Source organism: Phyllostomus hastatus, unplaced genomic scaffold (assembly GCF_019186645.2).
Source record: "Phyllostomus hastatus isolate PE091 unplaced genomic scaffold, TTU_PhHast_1.1 phas_scaffold_317, whole genome shotgun sequence".
Lineage (NCBI taxonomy): Eukaryota > Metazoa > Chordata > Mammalia > Chiroptera > Phyllostomidae > Phyllostomus > Phyllostomus hastatus.
This window is the reverse complement of record NW_025334023.1, coordinates 3,403,933-3,424,746: the sequence shown is the minus strand read 5'-3', so window position 1 is coordinate 3,424,746 and position 20,814 is coordinate 3,403,933. Positions and strand designations below refer to the sequence as shown.

Below are 20,814 nucleotides of genomic sequence, written 5' to 3'. Positions count from 1 at the left end.
GACCTTATGGGAAAAACTATATTTAAAGCTCTTAGTTCAATGTTATCAAGTAACATTTTAAATGAGCCAAAGTTGTACTCATCATACTATATTTTTCTAGTATTTCTTTTTCAACATTGCCATCAGAGTTTTTTCCTGTACACAATCTAAATATTTTCAGCATATAATCTGATTTTTTTTAACTTCAAAAAGCCTTCAGTGGTTTTGATCTGCCTATAGAATAAAGTCAAAACTCTTCAACATGCCATTTCAAGGTTCTCCAAAGACTGAGCACAACTATCTTTCTAAAGTACTGTATCTCTCAACCCTACTTGCAATATATATGTCATATTTTAAAATCTTTTATGCTTTTTTCTCAGTTAAAATTCTCAATCTGAGATATCCAGACCCACAGGAGGCACACAATACATGTTGACTATATAAATAGATGATAAAAATCAAGGTAAGAACAGGAATAAAAGGTAAATCCTAAATGCCAACAAAAAAGGAGGGGGAAAGTACACACTTCTACCTCCTTAAATGTACATGACACTTCTATACACCCCTGTGTATATTTAGTGATTGAAACAGTATTTATTTTGATATACTAATAGCTCTACATCCCATTGAGGCTGATAAATACTTGTTGTGGAAAAGCAGCTTCCTCAAAAAGTTAGCTGTTGTTTTTTTGATTGTTTCAACTATTTTATAAAGACTCTCAGTACACCTGAGAAGAGTGGAAGATACTTAGAAACAGTATACCTAGTGAAGTTGTAGAAAACAATAACTTAAAAGAGGAGGGGAGCCCTGACTGTTATGGCTCAGTGGACTGAACACCAGCCTGTGAACAGAAGGGTAGCTGGTTCGATTCCCAGTCAGGGCACATGCCTAATTTGCAAACCAGGTCCCCAGCTGGGGGCAAGTGAGCCAACCAACAGATGTATCTCTCATACATGTTTCTCTCCCTCTTTCTCCCTCCCTGTCCCCCTCTCTCTGTAAACAGATAGATAGATGGATAGATAGAGATAGAAAATCTGATACACCATAATTTAAATCAGATCAAAAGTTAGCAAAAGTACAGAAAAATTGAATAAAATTAACAAACTTGATAATATGTACTCTTATATATGTATGTACCCAATGAACAGAATTATATAGTCCTTAAAGTAAAAAAAATATTAAAAATATACTAGGTAACTAAAAAGTTTCCAAAAATTTCAAAGAATTCATATTCTATAGACTTTGTTCTTAGATCTTAGGTGCTATTTTCCAAGTCATGTTTTTTGGCTACTTGACTGATTATTCTGGTTTTCCCAATTTTCTTTCTTGATAAATTTTTTTTCTGCTTAAGTTTGCCAGAATAGATTCTGGTGATTAAAACTAACAACTCTGGCTGATTCTATTTTTTACTATGAAATGATCGATAAACCAACCTCTGGTAAAATTGGTGAACAATAAAAAGGGTGAAGACAAATTAATACTAAGAATAAAGAAAGAAAAGAATCAAAATACAGATATTAAGGTGAGTTTAAATCTCCAGAGTATTAAAACAATGCTATAAAAAATTATCTTGCATATATATATATTTATATATTTATATATGTATAAAATTTTGCATGCCTGCAAGTACACCCATAGATTAAATTGCTGCAATCAGATTGTGTAGGTCAAAGACTATGTGTTTTTGTAATTCTGACAGACAATACCAAACTTCATGAAGCAGGTATTGATCTATGGTCCCACCAAGCAACGAATGAAAGTGCCATTTCCCCACATCTTTTCCAACACAATCAATATAGAAACTTGTTAGCTTTACCAATCTAATAGGTGAAACTTTATATATTATTAGGAGTGAAACTGCATACTTTTCACTTTTGAGTTACATTTCCTTTTCCTTTACTCCCACAGAGTTAACTTTTTCTTCTTGATTTCTTAAAGCTCTCTCTATATAAGAAAAATTGGTCATATGTTGCACAAATAGCAGTACTCTCCCTAGTCTATCATTTGTCTTGACTTTGCTTATCGTGGTTATTTTTATGTAGTTATATTAAACTTCTCTTTCATGGCTTCTTCATTTTGCATCATATTTGGAAAGTAAATACTGTTTCAATCACTAAATATCTCGGCCCTTCCTTGGGCCAAGATAGAATAACAAATTCTATCATAGTTTCTTCTGGTATAAAGCATAAGATTCTTCTCATATCTACTTTTAAAAATTCAAAGCTTTATTTATATTTGGAAAGCAACATAAGGAGCATAATCTTATTCAGGCTTATAAATAAATAAGTCTACTATCCAACACAAGAAACCAAAAATATTTTAATGATAGCCTGGTAAAAATGATGTTAATTTTTACTTACTGTTGAAAAATTTGCTTTCTCTAAAATAGTTCTTGCTAACATTTAGAACAAAATGTCCAAGGAGCTTGACATCATTATATAGTGTAAATAATACAAAGTTAAAAGCCCAACCCCCAACTTAGAAGCTTCCAGAGCCTTGAATAAGTCAATCTCAACTTCTTCTGTATAATCAGAATACCTATCATGACAGACTATCATGAGTATCAAATGAATACAATGAGAGTGAAAACACTTTGTAAACCATTTCAGCCAGCAGAGTGGCATGCCATAGGATCTAGAACTATAAAATTGTCTCTGGTGTTAATGAGATAAAGAAATTGTGGTTTGGTCTGATTTATTTGCAAGTACAATTTATAAGAAACAAAGATAATAAAACTACTCCTTTGACACACATATGAAAAGCTAAATTTACTTTGAAATACTCATTAAGAAATCTCAAAGGTCAAGGCCAAATAGGTACTCCACATACTGACTGAAATCTTACTATGCCCTGAATTATTTGAGAGGGAAAAAAAAAACAAAAACAAAAATAACGGCAGGGGTAGGCAACAGTACCAATTTACATTCACCAAATATTGCCAGGGATAAGGTGGGTAGGCAGCATACAGAGGATTCTTAGGGCAGTGTAATACTCCACATATTATTATAATGATGGATATATGTCACTGTACATTTGTCAAAATCCACAGAATACACCACCAAGAGTGAATCCTAATATAAACTATGGACTTTGGGTCCTTATATCATTGTAGGTCTATCCTTGATAACAAATCCACCATTCTGATACTGATAAAGGGGGAGGCTATGTAGGTATGGGAGCAGAGAATACATATGAGAACACTCTGTACCTTTCAGTTTTGTTGTGAAACTAAAATTGCTCTATAAAAACTCCAAAGTCTTTAAAAATAATAATAAGCAGAGCAAAAAGATGCCAAAACAGCCAGAAAAGGTACCACCACCCTCCTTACTCCTTAGTCCAGAGGAGTTAGTCACAAACTCACCAATCCCTCCTCGAGCTTCTATGGAAATTTTCAAGTGTTAGAAACAACCACTCACCCTTCCTTCACCTCACAGAAAAGAAATGCTAGCAGCTACTTTGGGTGGTACTGAGATACTGATTATTTTGGTATTTGTAAATGAATCCAATAGTTCAAGTACTTTCTTGAAGTCTCTGCTCTGACTACTACTATGTTTAACCCAAACATGTCAAACTCATTGTCACTGGGGGCCACATCAGCCCTTCGGTTGCCTTCAAAGGGCCAAATGTAATTTTAGGGCTGTATAAACGTAACTACTCCTTAACTGTTCAAGAGTTGAAATTACATTTGGCCCTTTGAAGGCAACTGCAAGACTGATGGGCCCCCAGTGAAAATCAGTTTGACAACCCTGGACAGGAAGAGAAACTCCAACAACATGATGCCTTAAGAATGACACACACCTGTGGCGAGTGACCTAGGCTATTACATTCAGTCTAATGTAAATTACAGGAGCAGATATACTTCCTTAAAGGTCCTTCCTAAAAAGGATTTTCTCTGGGATGTGGTGACTGGCTATTAACAGAAACAAACTACAAAACAAACATATTGCTAATTGCACCAAACCCTCAGGAATGAAGGGTCATTCATTGTCAAAGCACCCACACACAATACAAAATTAAAAAATGACCTCACTGAACTTTACTGGGAAAATGCTACACTAACAACTCTCAGATCCAAAGGTAATCATCCCTTGGTACATGGCTATGTTTGAGTTTCTCACTCTGTAGGTTCAACTTATCAGTGCAGCAGAATGAAAATCAATTTTGGACTTAAGAGTCCCAAGACCTAGACCCTTATTGAATACTGCCACTCACTAGCTATTTGCCTATGGATGATTTCTATCTCTGACACCAGCAGCAGCAGCAGCAGCAGCATTATGATGGCTGGCATTAATGTAGCCCAGTATGCCAAGCCCATTTCTAAGGACTGTATATTTATTAACTCATTTAATCTTCATAATGACTCAATGTGGAGATACTATTATCCCCAGTTTACAAATGAAGAAACAGGCACAGAACCTTTAATTTGCCCAAGGCTACACTGCCATAAGTGAATAAGCTATGATTTAAAGCCAGGCAATCTGGCTCTCAGATCTGTGGTCTTACTAAGTCTTACTACCTCTTTAATAATTTTTTTAAAAGCCTAATGACCCCATATAACAATGGGCAAAGCACATGAACAGGCAGTTAAGAGAAATTTAGATGATATAAATACATTAACATATGTTCAATTTCACTCATATTTCAAGATATTAAAACCTTTTAAAACAAAATGCTTTTATGTATCAGGTAGGTAAAGATCAAAAAGTATGATAAAGGGCATCCTTTATCTAAAAGATAAATATCGTACATATATACAAAGATGTACATAACAAGAATGTTTCTGCAAATCACTCAATACTAAAGACTGCAAACAACCTTAAATGTCCTTCAACTAGAAACTGACTGAATAATTTATCAAATAACTGGGATACCATGTATGTATTTCTATACTGTCTGTTTTTATTCCTGGAGTGGTTTCTTGATTCACCTGGTAATTTCTGTTGGAAAATCAGTCATTGTGTATGAAAAATGTACAGGCTGTAGATGGTATTATATTCCTACAGAGAATTCACCATGTTCTCTGACAGGCAGGACATGAGCTAGTTCAAGGCAGGCTGCAATCCCTATAAAGCTCATAAATCTCGTAAAGCTCATTCTACTCTAGTTTCTAGCCCTTCAAGGGTCCAACTGAGATTCTGGGGGTGTTTACCAAGTCTGCGTTAGAAGGTCCAGACGTTTTTCTCTTCAACACTGAAGAATTGCTAAAAAAAAAGTGCTTTGTTTTTCAGTAGCTTTCTGTGAAGGTTCTTAGCCTTTCACTCTACATAGTTTAAGAATCAGCAAATGTCTCAAGAGAAAAGGCAGGGGGAGGGGGATGTACACCTTCTTCTTCTCTGGTATCTGGCCTCTCAAGTTCTCGTTGCCTTGGCAGCCCTGAATTACATTTTTTTTTAATTTCTGGCTCCATGAAAAAAAACCTCTGCTGGCTTTTCTCCCTCTTAATAGCTGTATTCTCCCTTTGCCAGGAATCCACAAATGTCTCAAGTCCTGGCTGCTTTGGCAACTTACCAATGACTTCATATAGATTTTTTTTTTCAGAATCAGGCTTTTCTAGCTATTCTTAGCACTAGTTTTGGTCTGCTTCAATCTGTTCCATCATAGCCAGAAGCAAAATCTATGTTCTTCATAAGCAGTATAGAATACAAGTTCTCATCATGAAAGCACAAACCATTACTAAAGAGAGAATGAGTAGTAAGAAAGAAAAAAAAATAGAGAAAATTCCTTTAAGAAAGTCAAGAAAGACATAGAATAAAGGTAGAACATCAGTGGTCCAAGTCCTAAAGAAACTTACCATCTTACTAAGGGAAGAAAAACATATGTGAGTGACACAACTATAGAACATCCAAGAGTTATAAAACGAAACACCTAAGGGCTGCACAGAACACCAAGAGATAGCAAAACATATGTAAGTGCAAAGATACACAGGAAACAAGAGGCCATTATCCGTATTAATCTCAAGGTTACCTGCTATACTACTCACTAAACTTCCAAACCACCGTCAAATGGAATATGCAGAATGAGATATTTTAATGTTAAATGAAGCATGCCAGAAGTAGGAAGGTAGAGATACAAGGAATGAACCACAAATGTGTTCTAAAACCAAACTAAACTAATATAAAACCAAACACATTTAGAACCAAATGTGTTCTAAAACCAAACTATTTTATCTACTATTTTTTGGTTTACTCTTAACTTTCCAAGAGTATGGATGACAGCCAAATACCAAGTGCCTTAAACTAGTGCAATTGCTCATTTACCCACTTACCCAAGACAAGTAACAATTTACAGTCGGTGATATAAAGAGCATTTACCTGAGAAGGTTCTGACCAAGATGGAGGCATAGGTAGAAACTCTTCGCTTCCTCACACAACCAAAAGGAGGATAACAACCAATCTAAAAACAATAAACAACCAGAAGTGCCAGAAAACTGCATGGAACTTCAACAACTGAGGAGTTAAAGAAACATTCACCCAGACTGACAGCCCTACAATGCAGCAAAGAAGGTTGCCCTACCCTGGTAAATACCTAAGGCCCTGCCCCCTTACAACATAACAGGTGTGCTAAGACAAAGAAATATAGCCCAAATGAAAGGACAGATCAAAATTCCAGAAAAAGAGTTAAGTGATGAGGAGATAGCCAACCTATCTGATGCAGAGTTCAAAACACTGGTGATCTAGATACTCACAGAAATGGCTGACTGTGGTTGCAAAATGGAGGAACAAATGAAGGCTACCAAAAGTGAAATCAAGGAAAATATACAAGGAACCAATAGTGAAGGGAAGGAAACCGGACTCAAATCAACGATTTGGACCAAAAGGAAGAAATAAACATCCAACCAGAAAAGAATGAAGAAACAATTCAAAAAAAAATGAGGAGAGGCTTAGGAACCTCTGGGACAACTTTAAATGTTCCAACATCTGAATCATAGGGGTGTCAGAAGGTCAGAAGGAGAAGAACAAGAGCGAGAAGTTGAATACTTATTTGAACAAATAATGAAGGAAAACTTCCCCAATCTGCCAAAGGAAACAGACTTCCAGAAAGCCCAGAGAATCCCAAAGAAGTTGGACCCAAGGAGGAACACACCAAAACACATCATAATTACATTACCCAAGATTAAAGATAGAGAATCTTAGAAGCAGCAAGAGGAAAGGAGACAGTTACCTATAAAGGAGTTCCCATAATACTATCAGCTGATTTCTTAAAAGAGACCTTACAGGCAGGAAGGGGCTGGAAAGAAGTATTCCAAGTCATGAAAGGCAAGGACCTACATCCAAGATTAATCTATCCAGCAAAGCTTTCATTTAGAATGGAAGGGCAGATAAAATGTTTCCCTGATAAGGTCAAGTTAAAGGAGTTCATCATCACCAAGCCCTTATTATATGAAATGTTAAAGGGACTTATCTAAAAAATAGAAGATCAAAAACTATGAACAATAAAATGACAATAAACCCACAACTATCAACAACTGAACCTAAAAAAAATAACAAAAACAAAAACTAAGCAAATAACTGGAACAGGAACAGAATCAGAGAAATGGACATCACATGGAGGGTTTTCAGTGGGGAGAGAGAGGGAAAGAATCGGGGGGGGGGGAAGGTACAGGGAATAAGAAGCATAATTGATAGGCATAAAATAGACAGGGGGAGATTAAGAATGGTATAGGAAACAGAGAACCCAAAGAACTTATATGTACAACCCATGGATATGAACTAAGGAAGGGGAATGCTGGAGGGTTGAGGGATGCAGGGCAGAGGGGAGATAAATCGGGAAAATTTAGGAAAACTGTAATAGCATAATCAATAAAATATACTTCAAAAAGTGTTTATCTGAAAACAAGGTGAAATACACAGAGAAAAAGTTAAAAGCTAATGAAATATTAACAGCAAATTTTAAGGTTGCTTACTTAAGTACCATAATTAACACCACAGATGACCACTACATTCATTAACTTGCACTGTGTTTTATAACTATCCTTTGGTAAAGAACTAATCAAATCAAAATGTCACAGCCCACATACAAAAAACATAAAACATTTGTAACTTTCAATCTAATCATTTAATTTCTAGGAATCTAAGAAAATAATCTAAAATACAGCAAATCTTTTACATAAGAAGATTTTCATTTTAACATTGCTCATTATTATAACATGACATTGCTTTAATAAGGTAGGAAAACCATTTAAGTTAAATGAGAGATGCAGATCTCCAGGCTGAATATGCTTTATAATTTCAAACATGAAAAAACATAAAACATAGCAATGACATTAACGAATGGAAACAGCAATATAATTACAGAAATCATAAAGGGTAAAAAAGAAAATATTAGTGATAACATATCAAGTTGTTACATAAAAGTGTATAAAAGAACAATGGAAATCATTACCAGATATCAGAACGTTAAAGAGGGAATGAGCAGTGAGGAACAAAAGAGCACTGCGGAAAGAGAAAATGCACACAAAATAAAGGCATAAAGTCCTTTCCTCAAAGCATTTATAATATAATTTACTAGGTAAGACAAATTCATAAAAAAGTTTTAAAAACAGATTAAAATAATTAGAGACAATGACAGATACAAGGTCACAAAATTAGCAATTGCTCAATGAATCTTACAAACAAATGTTGCCATCGTCCTCTGCAGGAGGAAAAGAAAAAAGACTGGGAAAGAGAGGCAAGTCTTTAAGACTGTGGGATAGAGCTGACTGAACCAGTAAAACTTAGGTAAGTCAGAAATGAGGAAGAGCAATTCACATGAACAACAAAGCATGACCAGAAGTGTGATAACACCACTGAACTGCACAATTAGAAGGTTAAGATGGTAAATTTTGTTGTTTTTTATCACAATTTTAAAAATATATATTTTTGGCCCTTGCCAGTGTGGCTCAGTTGGTTGGAGCATCATTCCATAGACCAAAAGGCCATGGGTTGAATTCCCAGTCAGGACACATACCAGGTTGCAGGTTAGATCCCCAGTTGGGGCACATACAAGAAGGCAACCAATCAATATTTTCTCTTCCCTTCTCTTCTCTTCTCTCTTCTCTTTCTTCTTTCTTTCTCTCTCTTCCCCCCTCCCCCTTCTGCTTTCTCTAAAAGCAGTGACAAAAATGTCCTGGGGTGAGGAAAAAAAATTTAAGTGTGGAGGCTGGAAAGTGAATAAATATGTTCTGCTAAGGCAGAAAAAATATATAGGAGAATTATATATGCCAAAAAGGTAGGTTGGGGCCAGATTACCAAGAACCTTCAACATTAAGCTAAGGAATCTGAACCTCATCCTGTTGGCAACAACGATAATACCACATTTAATCTCATTAATATGGTATGACTATTAATAAACAATAAAACTTTAGTTATTTACATGCTTGGGGACTAGGATATTCTTTAATTTGGTAACAATGCCAAATTTGGGCAGAATCTTCTCTGCATACAGTGTGAGGGAGCTACTTCAGGAACTCTATCAGGAATGCCTATCTGGGTTGGTTACTCAGTTAAACATATTTTTATAATGTGTAGCATTTTACCAGCCACATGAGTATGCTTGAAAACTTCTATAAGTAGAAAAACCCTGGGCCGTGGAGACCAATCAGACTCCATCACTGATCAGTACTGACTTTGAGCACGCTATTTCTCTAGCCCTAGGTTGCCCCATGTCACAAAAGGGTAATTACACCTTCCTCAAATGAATTGTCATAAATGATTATTGACAGAATTTAATGTAATGTCTGGTACAGTGTTTGGTATATAACAAATACTCATTAAATGTTAGTTATTTCCCTATAAATAAAAAATTTACTTAATATCCTCAGGGGTAGAATATCTCAGCATTTTAGGAAAGTATAAGGAATTCAATTTTTTTAAAAATGGCACCAGATATTTTTTTCTACATACTATGGGGACAACTGGAAAGTGCTTACTTGTTAAATTAACTGCTAATATAAATTATTGATAATATTCAAATCCCAAGTTCATCTTGCTCCCTTAGCTTAAAGAATTAACCTGATTTGTACCTTAATCTAGAAAGAATAATGAGTCCTAAGCAGTCTGAGGCTGTGTAGACTCACAGCCAGATAGTAAATTATTTCCGGCTCTGTAGTCCATAGGGTCTCTGTCACAACTGATCAACTCTGCTTGAAGACAGCTGGGAACAATATGAGTATGGCTATGTTCCAGTTAAACTTTATTTACAAAAATAAACAGCATGCTGGATCTAGCCTGCCGATGGTAGTTTGCCAAGCCTTGGTACTAGAAATTGAATGTTTCTGTCCCCCCAAAATTCATGTTGAAACTTAATCCCCAATATGATGCTATTTGGAGGTAGGCCCTAGAAAGATGATTATGTCATGAAGGCAAAGCCCTCCTCTATGGGATTAGCGCCCTTATATATAGAAGACACTCCAGGGAGCTCCCTTGCCCCCTCTTATCAAGTGAGGACACAAGAAGATGGCTGTCCACGAACCAAGAGATGGACCCTTCTGGTTCTACTAAATCCACCAGCATTTTGATCTTTGACTACCCAGCCTCTAGGACTGGGAGAAATGAATTTTTCTTTTTTACAAACCACCCAGTTCACAGTATTCGGTTACAGCATCCCAAATTGACTAAAACCCCTGGAATAGAGGAGGACAAAGAAAAGAGAGTAGAGATCAACAGGATTTACAAAACCAAGTATTAAACTAGAGTAAATAAGATTCCTCGTTGAACCCAGAAATGGCCCAAACAACAAGGCACAGTTAGGCAGCCCTCACTGGGTAAGTACAATCAAAGCAAAATGAGACACAAGAAGAGAGGTCACAGAAGCAAATGCAGGTATAGAAATGCTGCAGAGATGACGGCTCTGCAGACCTAGGCAGACCAAGACCATGAGGCTGCATCCATCACTATATCCACCATTATCCCAGTATTAACTCCTTTGGCTGTGTTCCAGTTAAAGTTAATTTCTGTGTTGTTTGAGGCAAAGAATCATTCACAATAGTACACAAGATGGAATGATACAAAAATTAGGAAGAGTGCAGGATTTGAAACCATACCAACCTACATTCAAATCTACACACACTGGCTTTGTATCTACCAGTATTTACCCTTGCTAAGCCTGATTCTTCATCCATAAAATAAGAGGAACACCTACCTTAATAGGGTTGTTCATCTCATCTAATCTTCCAAACCTAATTGGTACAGATCTGTGTGTATTATAGCCTATCTGGCCTCTGTCTCTTAGACTCATTGTCTTTCCATCTATCAACACTTTTCTCCCAGTTCTTTAAAACAGAGACCTGATCCTATTATCCTCCTGCTTAGTAGTTTTCACTGGCTTCCTTCTACCTCCAAGATTTATAAACAGAACCCAATCTACCACTCCAGACGCATTTTCCACCATTCTCTTAATACCTTTCCCCTCCCCAGCCTCCACACATCTCACTATTCCTATAATGCAATACCCCGTGTTTCTGCTACGACTTTATATTCCACTTTATCTTCCCAGAATGTTTTTTCTACTTTTCACTACATGATCACTAGTTCAAAACCCTGTTTACTGTCCTCTGCTTTATGAAGCTTTTCCCACCAACCCAGAGAATTAGTTTCCTGTAGGTCCTCACAACATTCTGCACTCATCCTACTTTTAGTAGCATTTATTACCTGTGTTTAGTTACTTATCTCTGCCTCCAACTCCCCAAATGAGGTGATTTCCTTGAAGACAGGGGTAATCTCTAGGTATGTGTATCATTATAAGACAGTGTCTTTCAATAACTTTTTGTTAAGTGAACCAATGAGAAAGTGCTTTAATACCAGCACCATTCTGTACTAAAGTCTTTTGAGTTTATTTTATGAAGGGAGTTGAATTTAGAAAAGTTTTTCTTTAAAATCAAGGCAATACTAAACTTTAGTAAAGTCCAAGTAAACTCCAAATTAATGGAGTCTAATCTTTTTTAGGTTTTATTGTAATTGTTTTACAGAACCAAACACTAGACAAAACACAAGAGAAATGACATCATGGAAGGAAGTAAAGGAAAAGTAAGTTCACTGCTATTCATAAAAATAAATACCAAAATTGGATATAAGTTGTTATCAAGCTTAAAAATTTAATTGTACATACATGTGATGAGGAAGACTGGCTTAATAGGAGTTCATGAAAAAGAAACAAACAAACCGGTTGTCTACCAATTCAGTATGAGGAAGGGCAATGCAACTTTTGGCAGTATTAGTAAGAATTTAGCATCCAGATGAATAGACAGTAAACTCCACTACACTTTGCATTAGCCAGCCATTAATTAAAGTGTAAAAGTCAAAATAAAAAGGAAAACAGAAAAAAACAAAATAAAGTGTCAGTTCTGAGTGGCATATTTAAAGATGACCAGGACGGTAAAGGGAAGGAATCATGACACAGGACCAAAAACATTTTTAAGGATTTTTTTAGGAATCTTTTCCCTTCATTAAACATTTACTGAGTATCGTATACATTCTAGGTACCATATCAAGTGCTGAACACACAAGGACATAACCCTTGACCTCACGTAGTTTAGTGTAGTGCCAGAGACAGACACACAAACAAGGAACTGCAGTCCAGTGACATGAGGGATGCACATACTCACATGGAGGCACAAAGGAAGGTAAATGACTCATGTTTGAGTGAGAAAGAAATTTCAGAGCCCTTATTTCAACTGGGTTTAAAAGATTAATATAATTTGACAAGATGATAAGGAAAAACATCATAGGTAGAATAATCACAGGTGACAAAAGGTCAAAAAGGTTTCCAAGAACATACTGTATTCCAAGAACACTAAGTAATGAGGTATGACTAAGATCTTGAGAAAGGGAGGAAGAGGGCCAAAGAGATGAATTTGAAAATTTTAACCTAAAAATTTAGACAGAATAATCATGGTCTTTAAATATTTGAATACTGAAACTAGGAAAGCAGATTTTGATTCACTGGAAAACTTAACTTTTTAACAATTAAAACTGCCCCCAAATAAAAGAGCAATGAGTACCTAGTCACCAGAATGGGAGAAGTATCAGTATCCCCTATTCAAGTACAGTGGTACCTCGGTACTCATCATTAAATCATTCCAGAACCCATGACAAGTGAGGAAACCGGTGAGTACCAAAAACAACTCATACAAGTTCTAGCAAGTGGGCCAAGTCCCAAGCAAACACTGAGTGCTAAAAATTTTTTCTCATCAAAATGCAGAGTACAGAGTTTGACAAGTTCTGATGCCAATGAGTACAGAGGTATAACTATGTAAGATCAGTCTCTGTACCCCCCAGCCAGGGTTCCAGATCTCATCTTCCCTCACCTCTCCATGAACGCAGCTCATTTGGTTTTCTCCAGTCTCTCCAGAGCCATCAATTTCTCCTTCTCTGCTATAATAATATACAACTCTAACATATAAACATGACTTAATATCATCTATCTTTACAAAAAACTCCTGAGCTCCTGTTCCCCAGCTGGTACTGACCCGTTTCTCTGCCCCACCCTGCACTTTACAGCAAACTCCTCCATAGTCTACATATTCACTGTTTTTGCTTTCTCACTTCTAACTTCAACCCATTCTATTAGGGCCTTCCCCCCACCTACCCCCCACCATGCTACCCCAAGACTGCTCTTAATGTGGTCATCAAGAAAGAACTCAGAGTAAGTACAGGCACAAGAGTTCAATGAGTGTGTATAACCTGATAAACAGATTCTTTATCCTAAGAACTAAGGATCTTTAAAATCAAAACAGCTAATACCAGTTGTATTGAAGGTATCAATCTGGAATAAGCCTGCTCAGCTTTAGCATTCAACTATCTTCACAGTAATATTATCTATTTCTTCTGGAAAACAAAAATAGTGCGATGTTGAAAATGAACAGCTCCACATCACTGTCATCAGTATAAATAATTAGCAAACACTATTCATATCTCCATCACAATTGTTTAACACTTATTCTAACCTATTCTTCTAAAGCAGACTGAGGCACCCTTATTGATGTGAAAGATTTTTTCCTTCAATGTTCCTCCTTTTTCTACATTCTTGCTCCCTTTAAGTTTATGCTTTTTAAAAATTTAATTCAATGCTTTACAAATAGTAGGCACTCTGTGTCTAGTAAATAAACTATAAAATCTAACATGTAGGACCTAGTACAAAGTAAATTCCATAAAAGCTACCATATTTTGCCACCTATAATACGTACTTTTTTGCCCAAATTTTTGAGGGAAATATAAGGATGTACATTATACATAAAGAGTATTAATTCCATATTTATATAAACATTTTTAGTTCTTTTATTTATGCTTATGGGTTAAAAATGTAACTGTAAAAGGTAATAACGATATCCACATGCAGAATAATACCCTGGAATATGATAACCAGTTTTGTTTCTAAATATAAAGTAAATTGAATTTAAAAATTAAAATGAAAGATTTTTTTTGCTGAAAGTCTGGGCAAAAAATGTGGGTGTGCATTTATACACAGGAGCACAGTACACATGGCAAAATACAGTAATTCTCCCCTATCCAAAACTACCCCTGCTTAAAGAAACAATGCAAAAATTTGATAAATCCTTCATGCACTACATGAACAGGTTTACCTGTTTCTATCTCTCAGAAGTACCTGCATTTTAAAAGACCTACAAGAATAAGGAACCTAAAGAGAAGATTTATTGAATTTCAGTTACAGGATGCAAGTGAGTGATATCCTGAGGCAACACAAACTTCTCGGAGTCTCTAAAACCACCTAAGTGATTGAACATCAATCTGACCCTATATATCAGAAGTAAAAACATGCCTCTTATTAATTCTAGTGATTAAAAAGCCTTGCATATTTATACATAGAAAAAAGCTGGTAAAGTCTTGCAGTGAATATACAATCATTCACAATAGTTTTCTCTGGTGAGACAAATAATACTTGGCTCAACCCTAATTTACCCCTTTATCCCTTTTCCTCCTACCAAGGACAGCTATTACTACTTTTCCCAGTACAACAGTACTGTAATGAGCATCATTTTTTATAACTCATAGTGTGTAAGAGGAAGGTATTTCACTAGGACAGACACCTATTAATCACCACATGGCAAAGAATGTATCTCTTCAGCTTTACTAATGGCCAAACTACTCTCCAGATTACTTATACCAGAACCTCTGGTCAAGATAGTGGCATCAGTAAACACGGTTTGCTTCTTCACACAATCAAATAAAAATTACAACTAAAATATAACAACCATCACTCAGAACCATCAGAAGTCGAGTTGAATGGAAGTCTGACAACTACAGAATTTAAAAAAAACACACCCATCCAGACTAGTAGGAAGGGTGGAGACACAGGTGGGCTGGTCCCATATCCACATGTGGTGGATAAAAATTCGAGAGGAATATCCCAGATAAGAGCTTCCCAGAAAAGAAAAAACTAAAGGAGTTCATCATCACCAAACAATTATTATATGAGATGTGAAAGGGACTTATTTAAGAAAAAGAAGATCAAAACTCTGAACAATAAAATGGCAGTAAATACATATCAACAACTGAATCTAAAAACAAACAAGAACAGAGACAGAATCATGGGTACAGAGAGCATTTTGATGGTTGCCAGATGGGAGGGCGATGTGGGAGAATGTGTGAGGGGATTAAGAAGTACAAATAGCGAGGTATAGAATAGCCATGAGGATGTAAAGTACAGTATAGGAAATGGAGTAGCCAAAGAACTTATATGCATGACCCACGAACAATGGTGGGGGGATTGCCTGAGGGGGTGGGGGATGCCCTGTAAAGGGGGACAAGGAGGAAAAATTGGAACAATTAATAGCATAATCAATAAAATATAATTTAAAAAATATTCATACCAACTTATACTCCCCAAGCAGCACGTAGGTCCCATTATTAATTATAATTAATCACAGACTTTGTCAGTCTGATGGCTTATCATTGGTTTAATTTGCATTTCCCTGATTACTAATGATACTGAGCATCATTCCAAATGTTTAAAGGCTTTCAGTTTTCCTCTTCTGTGAAATGTCTATTCAAATCCCCTTACCATTTTTCTTAGGTGTTTGTCATAGTGATTTGTAGTTCTTCACATATTCTGGATATTAATCTTTTGTCAGTTTTTCATTGCAAATATTTTCTCCTACCATATAGTTTTTCTTCTTACTTGCCATCTGTTATCATACAGAAGTTTTTTTAATGTGGCCAAAGTATCAATCTTTTCCTTTACACCTTGTTTTTCTTGTTTATTCATATAAAGAATCCTCTACCCCATTTTCATAGGCATACTCCTAGTATTTTCTGAGATTTATAGTTTCACCTTGAATCCATATGAAATTAACTTTTTGTGCATGGTCTGGTTAAAGATCTGTTTTTTCCTGTTTTCTGTAAGTTAGCTAACTACCAACAACAACTGAAAATGAAAGCTTTGCCCCACAGATTTATAATGCCACCTGTTACCCACCAAATTCAAAAATAGCGTGGTACTGGACTCTATTTTTGAAGGGACTCTTTAATTCTTCAATTATCCTGACACTAATACCTATTTTAATTACTGTTTATATTAGAATATTTGATAAAGCAATGTGCCCCAAGATTGCCTTGACTGTTCTTAGCCACTAATCATTCATACTGACAAGTTCCACTTAAAAAAAGAGTTCCGTTCTAGTCCAAGTGTTCTAGCTTTTTAAATAAATGAATGGTAACTTTTGCAAATGCTCTTTTGAGAATCTCTTGAGATGACCACATGGTTTTACTATCCTTTAGTGTGTTAATATGGTGAGTTACATTAGATTTTTATGAATTCCCATTCTCAGAATAAATGCTATTTGATTGTGACTTTTTTAAAAAATACACTATTAGATTAGTGCATACTTCATTTGGAATTTAAAAAATCTACATTCATGAGATTGGCCTGCATTTTTCCTTTCTTATACTGCCTTTGTATGATTTTGATATAAATCTGTAAAAGCTCCCCAAATGAGTTTGGAAACATTTTTTTATTCCCTGAACAGTCTGCGTAAGCATCACTTGCAATATATGGGTAACCTGCTCCTGGCCAGGTAGCTCACTTGGTTAGAGCATTGTCCTGATACATCAATGTTGCAAATACAAGAATCAACCAATGAATGCATAAATAAGTAGAAAATGAATCAATGTTTCTCTCTCTCCCCTTTACCCCCTCTATAAAATCAATTTTTTAAAAATCTGAATAACCTATAAAACCATCTGTATATGGTGCTTCTTTAATAGAGAGAATTTTCTGCTTTTTATTATGGAAAAGTCTCAAACATTTAATGACCAATATAATGAACTATAGCATGCCCATCACCCAGCTCCAATAATTAACTCATTGCCAATCTTACTACATCTGTTCCCTTAATCATTACCTGTCCCCTCTCCCTTTGAATGAATGATTTTGAAGCAAATCCCAGATATTGTATCATCTTACCTATAAACATTTGGCATCTCTCCTAAAGATAAGGACTCTCTTAAAAATATATAACCAAAAAACTTGTCACACTAAAAACTTAATAAACTTTAATACCAACAAATATCCAACCAAGGTTCAATTCTCATCAAATATTTTTATAGTTCTGCAAAGCAGAAACCAAGTAAGTTCATACCCTTAAACTGCTTGTCTTTTAATCTACAGATTTCTCTTCTACTGCTTTTTCTTCTTCACATATTTATGGAAGAAAATGGGCCATCTGTCCTGTAGTTTCCATATTCTGGATTTAGCTCATTGCATCCACATATTACTTAGTGAGTACATTTTACTATTTACTCAAATTATTTTTTTAGTTGATTTCTATTCACATTTTCTACTTATTTTTTAGTCAGCTGTGATGGCTTTCATTTTTTAGAAAACTTATTTTTAATCAAAAGTAGGGTTTATTTTTCTACCAAATCCCCAAGCCATGTTCTGGCCAATGGGTGAAGGGTAAATCAAGACCCACATAGACTCTTGGTAAAAACAATTATAACTTTCTAAAAGAAAAAAAATTTTTACTTTTTTTTTTTTGAGTTCCTAGGCATTTGGGAGCAAATGCAAACACATTGAATGGTCTGTGCTTTCTTTCTATTTCATACATGTTTTAATTCATGGGCAAGAAGTTTTCCATATTCTATTTATGGGTTTTTAAAAATCGTTGTTATATCTATAGGATATAGTATTCTCTGTCATTCCTAACATTATTTATGCCTTGTTGCTTTTTCCTTAACCAATTTTTCCACAGATTTGATTATAATATAGATCCTACATTAATTCATCAATTAGATTTTGGTTTTGATTCTCTTGTTTTCTATTCCTTAATTTGTTATCTTTATTCTTTTCTATCTTCTACTTTCCTTAGGTTTAATCTACTGTTACTTTTTTAACTTCTTCAGTGGGCCACTTAATTCAATAGTTCTTAGCTTTTCTTATATTCAAATACCTTACAAATTCTAGGACATACATTTTTCCATATTAACATCTCTGAAATTGGGATGTTTCTTACGATTGGAATCTTATCATTACTGTAAGCCAAGCAGCAGTGATGATGCCACTGCCGTTGCTTACATTTGTATTAACACAGGTAGTTAAAGAACAAGCTTGCAAAAAAAAAAAAAACAAAAACGTAGTGATTTGGTGATTATCCCTGGTGGCATGATTGGACAACTGTAAGCTCTCAATGATGACAAAACTTTTACAAACCATCTAAGGAAGAGCTGTGAGTCTCATCTGAAAATCTTCTGTCGACACCTTCTCACAAGCTCAATAAAGCATCAGCATCAAAACTTGGTGGGTGCCAACAGTTTGAAAGAAAAAGCTGGAGATAGCTGAGGAGCACTCTTTCTCCAGAGGTCACAGCTCATCTGAGAGATACAAACTCTTTTCTTAAATATTGTTACTTATTTATATCAGGTGCATAGGTTCAAGGTTATGACTAAAGTTAAACCATAATGTTTAAGCCATCAGTGTGGTTATAACACGTGTATGTATTTCTCAGATACACACAACCTCCACAGAGTTAAGAAATGCTGTATCACCAATGCTCTCAAAGACATAGTAAGCAGTACTATGTAGAAAAACACAAACCTCTATGATTCAGTCTAAAAAATGATTCAGAAGAATCAGATTCTGAATATGAAGAAGTTAGGAATATTCTAATTTATTACTTCACCTCCTTTTATAAATATATGCACAAGTGATATGCTAAATCTATGTCTAAATAAATTTATAAGAGCTCTTTCATAAGTATAAAGTTAAAACATCTAAATGGTAGGAAAGCATTGTATTTGGAAAATAATAGTGTATCTTCTAAATCATGGCATCTTAAGATTCAGTGAAATATGATGTAGGCACTTAAATTTTCTCTAAGGATTGGTTCAGCTGTATTCCAGATTTTGACAGGTAGTGTTCCTATTGTTATTCAATTCTAAATATTTTCCAACTTCCGTGGTTTTGTTCTTCATTTATACATTATTTAGGAGTTTTTGGTTTTACTTTTTAATTTTCAAGCAAGGAATTGGAGGTGAGGGGAACTGGTTGTATGTGTTATTAATTGCCAGTTGTATTGTATTGGGTCAGATAACATGGTTTATATATCAGTCTTAGGTATTTGTTGAAACTGTCTTTGCCTAATTATGCAAATATCCCACATTTGTTTAAAAATGTATATTCTCCAAATTGGGAGGTATATATTTCAATAATATGTATACAGTAGATTAAGTTATACATCATAATTCTTTTCTTTTAATGGTTACCCTTAAATTTTTAATATGTATCGGACCGAAAGCCTAAAGCAATCAATATCTCTATTCTCATCCTGAACTATATATAGAACCTTAGAACTCTTTAATGCTGGTCGATTCCTCCCTCCCGCACCAGCTTACATTTTACCCTTGCCTGGTATTTCAGTCCCACTTTGGTTTTAGACCCCACATTAGGTCATAATTATTTTTGTCTTATACAGTCAATGTTGGCTAAGTTTACCTACTGATTTTTGTTCACCATGACTTCTTGTATCCTACTCTATCCCCTAAGTTACATGTCTTTCTTCCTTAAGTACTAAGGAATTAGTAATAGTACTTAATTAGTAAAGAATTAATAATAATTCTTTCAGAAATAGTGTGGTGAATTCTATTTTTATTTTGCCATCACTCTTGAATAACTTAGCCAAGAATGAAATTCAGATCTCTCTCAACACTTAGAAGATAGTATTTAATTTTCTTCTGGACTTTTAAAAAAATGTTAAAGCTTTATTTTCTTTTTAAGATATTATTTTTTTAGACAGAGGGGAAGGGAGAGAGGGAGAGAAACATCAGTGTGTGGTTGCCTCTTGCACGCCCCCTACTGGGGACCTTGGCCTCTAACTCAGGCATGTGCCCTGACTGGGAATCAAACCAGCAACCCTTTGGTTCACCGGCCAGCACTCAGTCCACTGAGCCACACCAGCGAGGGCTGGCCCCTCTTCTTAAGAGACATCAGCTCTCAGTCTGATTGTTGCTCCTTTCTGGTTGCGTTTAATAGTGTCTTTGGTTCACTGCAGTGTGTTTAGTTGTGAGGTTTTGTTTGTTCATTTAATTCCTGCTAGAGAATCATGAGTCTTAAACCTAAAGATTCATGTCTTTTTATTAATCCCAAAATATTCATGTCATCATCTCTTTAAATTCTACATCTCCCTCATTCTATTTTTCTCCTTTTGGAATTAATATTAAATGTTGGGTCTCCCTGATCTGTCTTTTTTTATATTGTCCTTCATCTTACTGTTATGCATTCTCAGGATTTCCTTACATCTAACTCTCAGCTTATTGGTTTTCTCTTCATCTATGTAGACTATTGCTTAACTTATTACTGAGGTTTTTTATCCTTATTTTTCATTGTTTAATTCTTTTTCAAATATGC

At 35.3% G+C, this 20,814-nt stretch overlaps 1 protein-coding gene across 2 annotated transcripts in view; it reads right to left on the bottom strand.

The window, feature by feature from the left end:
• RNF169 (ring finger protein 169) overlaps window positions 1-20,814 on the bottom strand; it is a 79,216-nt gene that overhangs the window by 49,210 nt on the left and 9,192 nt on the right. The window lies entirely within an intron of this gene.